This window comes from Polyergus mexicanus, unplaced genomic scaffold, assembly GCF_030449975.1.
Source record: "Polyergus mexicanus isolate NDT 795.1 unplaced genomic scaffold, iyPolMexi1.0 SCAF_11, whole genome shotgun sequence".
Taxonomy (NCBI): Eukaryota; Metazoa; Arthropoda; class Insecta; order Hymenoptera; family Formicidae; genus Polyergus; species Polyergus mexicanus.
The window spans coordinates 5,518,459-5,528,458 of NW_027223331.1; the positions used below are offsets into that span (position 1 = coordinate 5,518,459).

Here is a 10,000-nt window from a genome sequence, read left to right on the forward strand (position 1 = left end):
AAGAGTGTGCAGAGCAACAGACCAATTATGTGAGACATGTGGTGCTAAGGATTCTCTTAAAAAGGATTGTAATAAAAAAGATAACCCGTTTTGTATAAATTGTAATAGAGCGAGAAGGAAAAGTTGTAATCATATCGTGCGTAGCAGATTGTGTCCAGAATATATCAGACAAGTAGAAATATATAAAAGTAAAATTGATTAGATATGAGAGTTGCACAAATAAATGCACAAAGGGCTATAGCAGCCACAGCAAGCCTTGAGATTTTAATAAAGGAACTTGATATAGATGTATTGTGTATACAGGAGCCATGCATCTCTAAGAATAATGTGAGAGGTTTTATTTCTCCGAGACTGACTAGGTTGCGTCCATGCTTGGAGAATCCTTGGATAACAGCGATTGTTGCTAATGATGAAATTGAGATCTTTCAATTGAGCTATTTGGATACTCAACACGTGATGTGTTTTCGAGTCACGTCAAGCAAAAATGATTTTTATATGATAAATCCTTATTGTTAATTTTCTCTGGAAATTGAACCTATATTGAGAGATATAGAATGTGCAATAAAAAAAATACATGGTAGTAGATTTATAATTTCGATGGATGCAAATGCTAAGTCAGATATATGGTATGCGGATGAAACGGATGCGCGAGGTAAAATAATTGACGAATTTTTGATAAAGAACAAACTACACACTATTAACAAACCAAATAATCTGCCTACATTTTTCTCGTTGCAGGGGCAATCAAATATAGATTTGACGATAGTAAGTGAGAGTATGCTTGGCTTTTGTTCAAATTAGAAAGTCTCTGAAGTGTGTACCTCAAGTGATCATAATTTAATTTTGTTTGACATTGATATGAAAAGTAGAATAAATAAGATTTTTATAAAGCATGATTTATATAACATTAAAAAGGCAAAGTGGAATGAATTTGCGAAGTTGACAAAGGAACAATTTACAGACGAGGTTAAAACAGAATTGGAATCTAAAGACCCAGATAAAGCGATACAACTTTTTAATAGAATTTTGGCGAATATTTGTTCAAAGACGGTTCTAAGGAAGAAACGATGTAATCAAGCGGTTCCATGGTGGAATGAAGAATTGACTAAATTGCGTAAAGAAGTTAGTTTGGCTAAAGGATATCTGACAAGAGTCAGAAGGTTTAATCAATTAGATTTTCTTGAATTTGCTGGATTAAAATATAAATTTGCTAGAAATAAATATGCAGCTAAAATTAGAAGAGCTAAAAGAGATGCATGGCAAGATTTTGTAACAAAGGAATCAAATAGGGATCCGTGGAGTATGCCCTATAAAATAATAAGGGATAAAATAAAAGAATCTGAAATAATGTCCTCATTAGCTCTCCCTGATGGTATAGACACAAGCTCGTGGAAAGAATCTGCAAATGCATTAATAAATAAGTGTGTACCTAAGGATAGTAAAGAAGTAAAGGATATTTATCATCAAGAAACTAAGGCGAAGGTCAGTAGTTATAAAAATTTAAACATTGAGAATATGATCTCCATTGATGAAATTGATTTGGCAATTAAGAAATTGAAAAATAGTACGGCATCTGGATTCGATAAATTTACGTCGGAAATAATCAAGGAATTTTGGAAGAGCTGTCCTGATGTAATAGGTATTATGTTAAATAATTGTCTAAAAAATTGTACCTTTCTTAGAGAGTGGAAAAAGTCGCAACTAAAAATAATAATTAAAGGAAAAAATAAGGACATAAAACAGTTAAATTCATATAGACCAATTTCTCTCTTACCTACAATGAGTAAAGTTTTTGAAAGAATATTATTAAATAGAATTCAAATATGTTATAAAGAGCAAAATTTAGAGAATAAAAACCAATATGGATTTAAGAAAGGAAAATCTACGGAGGATACACTCTTACATTTAATGAACAGTACAAATAATACATACAAAAAATACGTAGTAGCGCTTTTTGTGGACATTCAGGGAGCCTTCGACAATTTATGGTGGACAACAATTAAAACGAGATTGATTGAGGCAAATTGTAGTTCCAATTTAGTGAGATTAATTGCGTCATACTTTAGGCATAGAATAGTTACAGTTAAATCTAGGTTTGAGAGCATGACCTGTCAGATTCAAAGGGGATGCTCACAGGGATAAATTATTGGCCCAGTGGCGTGGAATTGGTGCATGGGCAGCCTACTGGACGAACTTATGAATATATCTACAGGATTGAAGCAATTGCCTTTGCAGACGACGTGGTTTTGCTTATTAAGGCAGATTCGAGGGTGGAAGTGGAGAAAATAGCAAGAATCGCTATAAATATCTTGATGAGATGATGTAGGCTGCCAAAACAACGGCGATGCTGATTAAAGGTAAATTACACAAGGCGAGCGTACCGTTACCAGTTCCCGATCCCGATTCCTGTCACGAACAACTCTCCGGATCCCGAACCGACTCTCGCGTTATACCAGGCTACGGGCTTCCCGTAGTTAGGCCGGGCTTCCCGGTTGCTGGGACGGCGCATCCTGGTACCCCGCGTTACACCAGGCTACGGGCTTCCCGTAGTTAGGCCGGGCTTCCCGGTTGCTGGAACGGCGCCTCCTGCTAGTTGATAAGTCCGCATTGCGTTACCCCCTAAGACCGTTTGTATATACCGCGACCCGTTTGTACCGAAAGACCGCTTTGGTCTCCGCGCTCTAATAGATTCTAGTATCGCCTTGTATATACCGCGACCCGTTTGTACTGTACGACCGCACAGTATGTACCGCGCATTATAATTGTAGAGCCATATTACGATTTCCGGTAATATCGCGCCGACTCCACCTATACACCCGGTCTTCAGACTACACAAGCGCGCTAGCCCTTCTAAGGGTAGACCGCGGAAAGCGCCGACGCCCCGTCCTTCTTAGGATAGGGTGGTCAGGCCGTTGGAATTACGAACGAAGGCCACGCGATACCTGTAGTGTTTAAGATCCATTCTGCCCGCTTAGAATAACCTTAGTTACTCGCATGCGAACACCGCGATAGCAGAAACGTTCGCATGGGCCGCACTCGCTTCCCGAGCCCCACGCGCACCGCTCACGCCAAACTCTGGACGCACCGCTCCCGCATGTTTCATTGTACGTATAAGATAGCTCGATGTTAGACTATGATAATCGCTTGAACAAATCTAATTGTTAAACCACTTATACCGAGGTAAAGTAAGTTGGAGTTTCTCCCTTCTCCCGAATCCTGGCACCGGCGAGCCTTGATCCGCGGCGTACGAGAAAGGAGAACCGTTACAACTCAAAACACTTACTTTAAATATTTAAAATAAATAATACTTACCTTATATTGGAAATAACATCCATGTTATGAGAACCTGAAAAATATTTTAAAATTAGAAAATAGCTGGAAATAGTTACCTTATATTGGATGTACACACCTGTAGCTGAAGTCCTATAAAATGTTAAAACGCTCAGAATTAAAAATAATTAGAAACGCTTACCTAATATTAAGAATTCTTTTATGAAACTATAAAATACCTAAAATACTTAAAATAAGAAATACTTACCTAGTAAAATGGGTCCATCTCCGTGTGGTTAGGGACGGACAACATCAGGATTAACAGCTAAGTGACCCAGTATAAAAAACAATAAACTTGAAATAAAAAAGAAAAGATGAAATAGACGGCAATGAGTTGATACTCGCACCGTAATAATTGAAGAAATAAATGAAAAAAAAAATGAAATGTCCCTATTTACTGTCTAGTGAAACCACTGCCAAAAAAACGGGCTTGGAAAAATTAGCGGGGAAAGAAGACCCTGTTGAGCTTGACTCTAGTCTGGCACTGTAAGGAGACATGGGAGATGGCAACATTACCGGTGAAATACCACTACTTTCATCGTTTCCTTACTTACTCGGTTAGGCGGAGCGCGTGCCCCAAGGACTTCGCGCCCCGGCGGTCACGGTGTTCTAGAGCTAAGCGTGTCAGAGTGGCGTGAGGCCTCGGCCGATCATCGTTAATACTCCCGCGTGATCCGATTCGAGGACACTGCCAGGCAGGGAGTTTGACTGGGGCGGTACATCTGTCAAAGAATAACGCAGGTGTCCTAAGGCCAGCTCAGCGAGAACAGAAACCTCGCAAAAGGACAAAAGCTGGCTTGATCTCGATGTTCAGTACGCATAGAGACTGCGAAAGCACGGCCTATCGATCCTTTTGGCTTGAAGAGTTTTCAGCAAGAGGTGTCAGAAAAGTTACCACAGGGATATCTGGCTTGTGGCGGCCAAGCGTTCGTATCGGCTCTTCCTATCATTGCGAAGCAGAATTCGCCAAGCATCGGATTGTTCAACCGCCAACAGGGAACGTGAGGTGGGTTTAGACCGTCGTGAGATAGGTTAGTTTTACCCTACTGATGACTAGTTATTGCGATAATAATCCTGCTCAGTATGAGAGGAACCGCAGGTTCGGACATTTGGTTCACGCACTCGGTCGAGCGGCTGGTGGTGCGAAGCTACCATCTGTGGGATTATGCCTGAACGCCTCTAAGGCCGTATCCTCTCTAGTCGAAGGTGGCAATGATATCTCTAGGAGTCTCGTGAGTCGAAAGGCTCAAAACAATGTGACACTACTAGGCGGCTGGTTCACGGATCGGTCGTCGCACGAGCACGGTTTGCCGTACGACGCCATCGTCCGTCGTCGGGATTTCACCGCTAAGACGGCACGGCGCCTAACGGGTCGGTGCGTGGTCGACAGTCCGTGCGCCGTAGGTACTGCCCGCCACGAGACTTTGTCGGTTTTCGACTTTCTGCACACCGGAGGTACCGCCCGGGAACGTTTTTTATAATCTTTACAATGTTTTTTTGCCTAACAATGTTTTTAACGATGTTTTCTCGCCTTTTGTTCTCAGCGATAAAGTCTCGAGCGCGTGGATATTTCGACGCTCGCATTCATAAGCGACGTAGTATCGTGCGTCGCCGACCGCCTGGCCGCTTGGTTGGGTATTATAAGAGGTACGTCGCGCTCGTCGCGTCGAACCGAACCGAATCGGACGGACGGGCGGTTGCGCGTTCTTCGCGCGGCTCGCACGATTCTTGCGTTCTTGTCTATTCGAGAATGTTGAAAACGAACGATATAGAGAGCTTTATTATTATTTAAGAGGAGAGAAGAAAACACAACGGCGGTTTGTGTTGTGCTTTATCGGACAGAGTCCGAGTAAAATGTCTCTATGAGGGAAGAGACTATTGTATTTACGCTCTCGTCGACAAAGTTTCGACGAGCTCAAGCTCGCGCTCGCTAAGCAAAGCCGTGTTGTCGCCGACCGTCTGGCCGTCCGGTTGGGTATTATAAGATGTACGACGTGTTACGCTTCGGCATTTATTTTATGCACACACTTTTATTACGAGCACAGCATTGCCACGAGTCGGTGTCGCAAGACCGAATGGCTCTTATGTGGCGCGCACGCATCTAGTGTGTTGGCCGCGCGATTCCCTCTCGTCTTGGACGCAGCAGCGGAATCGTCGCGCTTACCGAACGTTTACTCCATGGATACGAGTGGCGTGGAAGGACGATTACAACGTTCTTCCCGCACGCTTTGTACGCCGTAGCAAAATATAAGTGCGTGCTAAAAGCACGATAGCACATTTATCCTCGACGTCGAAGCATCGGCATCGTCGATCTAGCGTCAGGGTAAATCGCGCGGTCCTCCCAATCCCGCGTTTACATTGAGAGAATGAGAATAAATATGATCTTTTATAATACATAATATAAAATGGAGAATGATCTTGAAGTAAGAGAGCAGGAGGTTTATTATATACACGGACCGCCTCGCTCCTTTCACGAAGACGAGACGCACGCATAAAGTGTGTTGCGTAATAAGTAGTAGTAGAGTAGTAGATAGAGAGTGTTGCCGACCGGCTAATAAAGACCGGCGGCGCGAGAAGTAAGAGCTTAATAGCGGCGGGCCTTTGGACTCGCTCGCGAGTTACCGCTCCACGCGAGTAACCGAACACGAAGCTTCATGGTTGATCCTGCCAGTAGTCATATGCTTGTCTCAAAGATTAAGCCATGCATGTCTCAGTGCACGCCGAATTAAGATGAAACCGCGAATGGCTCATTAAATCAGTTATGGTTCATTAGATTGTACCCACATTTACTTGGATAACTGTGCACAACAGAGTCCCGACCAGTGATGGAAGAGGCTTTTATTAGATCAAAACCAATCGGTGGCGGGCGGTTCGCCGTTCGTCCACCGTTTATTTTGGTGATTCTGAATAACTTTGTGCTGATCGCACGGTCCCAGCACTGGCGACGCATCTTTCAAATGTCTGCCTTATCAACTGTCGATGGTAGGTTCTGCGCCTACCATGGTTGTAATGGGTAATGGGGAATCAGGGTTCGATTCCGGAGAGGGAGCCTGAGAAACGCCTACCACATCCAAGGAAGGCAGCAGGCGCGCAAATTACCCACTCCCGGCACGGGGAGGTAGTGACGAAAAATAACGATACGCCGGTTCGGTTCACCGCTCGCGGTGTTTAACCGGCGTGATGTGGGAAGTCTTGCCGGTGGGCTTAGCCTCGCGAGGGGCGGCCCAATAATATCTCGTCGCGGTGCTCTTTACTGAATGTCGAGTCGGGCCGTTACGTTTACTTTGAACAAATTGGAGTGCTTAAAGCAGACTACCTTCGCCTGAATACTGCGTGTATGGAATAATGGAATAGGACCTCGGTTCTATTTTGTTGGTTTTCTGAACCCCGAAGTAATGATTAATAGGGACAGATGGGGGCATTCATATTGCGACGTTAGAGATGAAATTCTTGGATCGTCGCAAGACGGACAGAAGCGAAAGCATTTGCCAAAAATGTTTTTATTAATCAAGAACGAAAGTTAGAGGTTCGAAGGCGATCAGATACCGCCCTAGTTCTAACCATAAACGATGCCAGCTAGCGATCCGCAGAAGTTCCTCCGATGATTCGGCGGGCAGCTTCCGGGAAACCAAAGCTTTTGGGTTCCGGGGGAAGTATGGTTGCAAAGCTTAAACTTAAAGGAATTGACGGAAGGGCACCACCAGGAGTGGAGCCTGTGGCTTAATTTGACTCAATACGGGGAACCTCACCAGGCCCAGACACCGGAAGGATTGACAGATTGATAGCTCTTTCTTGATTCGGTGGGTGGTGGTGCATGGCTGTTTTTAGTTGGTGGAGCGATTTGTCTGGTTAATTCCGATAACGAACGAGACTCTAGCCTGTTAAATAAGCGTACCTTATGGTATCGCGAAGGCCCCCCACTTTGACTGGCGGGTTTTTACTACCAACGTACAAACAAATCTTCTTAGAGGGATAGACGGCTTCTAGCCGTACGAGATTGAGCAATAACAAATCTGTGATGCCCTTAAATGTTCTGGGCCGCATGCGCGCTATACTGAAGGAATCAGCATGTGTTCCCTGGCCGAAAGGCCCGGGTAACCCGCTGAACCTGCTTCGTGCTAGGGATTGGGGCTTGCAATTGTTCCCCATGAACGAGGAATTCCCAGTAAGCGCGAGTCATAAGCTCGCGTTGATTACTGCTCTTTGTACACACCGCTCGTCGCTACTACCGATTGAATGATTTAGTGAGGTTTTTGGACTGGTGCGTGGCAATGTCTCGGCATTGCCGATGTTGCCGGGAAGATGACCAAACTTGATCATTAAGAGGAAGTAAAAGTCGTAACAAGGTTTCCGTAGGTGAACCTGCGGAAGGATCATTAACGTTCCGGAGGTCCTGCTCTGCGTCTCGAGTCTTTTGGACGCGCGCTCGTAGCAGTCGGTGACTGAATAGTCAAACAAAACAGATATGAAAGTAAAGTGGAATTGACGGATTATATGCCGCATGTACTATTACGACAACGCGCGTCCCTGCGACGACCCAAGAGAGAAGGGAAGCCAGCAGCAGAGCGCCGTCGGCCTTTTTCGGCGCGGTCGGTGTCGTGCGAGCGGGATGGAGGAGGAGAGGATTATCTGAGACTCTCTCCTTAAGCTTCGTAGCCGCAACCGGCGTCGCGTCGCGTCATGCGCGACCCGTTGAGGCTCGTTGCGCAAATTGCAAAATTACATGAATGCGATTCGGAGCAGAGACGCTTTCCCGATCGCGCTCTTGCCAAACGCAGGGTTACGATTCGGCATTAGCGCGTACCGGTGGTAATCTACGCCCGTCCGTGCGTCTGCAACGCTAGTGAACGCGCCCCTCCCCGCACCGGGGTAGCGGTCAGCGTGTTTGTACGCGAACGCGCGGCTATCGAACGAACGGGCGAGAGGACGGATCACCCGATCAAGTCCGACGGTTTCTTCAAAGAACATTCCGCCCCGGCTCTTCCAAATATTATATTATATTATATACACGGGGAAGAGACGCTCCGATCACGAATCAACTTTTGTGCCGTAGCTTCCCCAGCGGTGGTGGCGGTCCGCGCGCGTGCTCGGACGCGCGCGGCCAGGCTGATCGAAGGGCCAACGATTTTATCTCTCTCTTTTCGGAGAGGAGACTAAGATGGATGACGAAGCGTTCGTTGAACGCAAGAATTGCAAAACGATTACCCTGAACGGTGGATCACTTGGCTCGTGGGTCGATGAAGAACGCAGCTAATTGCGCGTCAACTTGTGAACTGCAGGACACATGAACACCGACATTTCGAACGTACATTGCGGTCCACGGATACAATTCCCGGACTACGCATGGCTAAGGGTCGTTTTAGTACCTCGAAACTGCTTGCGCCTTTGCGCGCCGGGCCACCGTGCCCGTTCGCGCAAACGGTGTACGAGTGATCGTTGGACGTTCGCCCGAGACGAGCCGTCCCGAGAGGCGGCCCCTTGGCGTCTGAAGTAACACCAAGGAAAAGGAAGAGTGAGAGCAGCGTACGCACACACGCAGTAAGTAAAGATAGAAAGCCTGCGCGCGCGCGCCCGGAGAATGTCGAAGGAGAGAGGGAGTAGAAGACACGCGCACACACGTTGCGTTATCCTTCTCGCGGTCTCCCGGTGCGCCAGCGCGCGCTTGCGCCTCTTACGCGAGTCTTGGTGCGTGCCACCTTCCGCGCAAACGGTAGGAGAGAACCGCGGTGCGTCGTCGCCCGGCGGTACGCGGAGAGAAAAGAGCGAGAGAACCCTCCTTAACGCGGGTGGATCGCGAGCCGACCGCGTGTCCGAGTCCACGAAATTCTCGAAAACGAATATAGGGGACCGGCACGCGTCGTCGTGTACTCGTCGAATCCGATTCGCCCCGTATCCCATATCCGTGCATAACACACGATATGCGGAGAGAAAATTTGAAGGATGTGGGTGATAGAGATGTACCTGTACACGCACACTCGCTCGCAATATATCTCGCGTCCCCGGCGATCGAAGATGACACGATCCGCGCCGATCTTATTCGTTGTTTGTAAGCAGACAACTCGAACGAGATTCGATCGGCTTACATTTCCTCCTATTAGCGGCTGCGAGCCGCGCGTGGAAGAGTCGTCACAAACAACACGTCTCTTCGCCACTCCTCCGTGTACAATGCGAAGCCGCTGTGCCGGCGCTGCCGCTCTCCCGACGCTCGCTCTCTCTCTTTGTCTCTCTCACTCCTCTCTCCATCTCTCCCCGTTGAGGGAGAGAGAAAGAGGGAGGGAGTGAGTGAGAAAAGAGCCGGCAAAGGAGACGGCGCGGCCACGGTTACCGAAATCTAAACTCTTTGACAACCGCAGCCCAGGCGTGATTACCCGCTGAATTTAAGCATATTATTAAGCGGAGAAAAAGAAACTAACTAGGATTTCCTTAGTAGCGGCGAGCAAATAGGAAAGAGCCCAGCACCGAATCCCGCGGTTCCGCCGCAGGGAAATGTGGTGTTTTGGAGGATCCGCTTATCCCGAAATGTCGCGTCGCGTCCAAGTCCATCTTGAATTAGGCTACTTAGCCGTAGATGGTGCCAGGCCCGTAGCGACCGGTGCGCGTCTCGGGAGAATCTCTCCTTAGAGTCGGGTTGCTTGAGAGTGCAGCTGTAAGTGGGTGGTAAACTCCATCT

General features: G+C 46.9%; 1 non-coding gene across 1 annotated transcript; it reads left to right on the forward strand.

The window, feature by feature from the left end:
• The first annotated feature begins 8,532 nt into the window (after window positions 1-8,532).
• Window positions 8,533-8,687, forward strand: LOC138937975 (5.8S ribosomal RNA). The gene has a single exon (XR_011447623.1). It is a non-coding gene; the product is annotated as a 5.8S ribosomal RNA (ribosomal RNA).
• The last annotated feature ends 1,313 nt before the right edge of the window (window positions 8,688-10,000 follow it).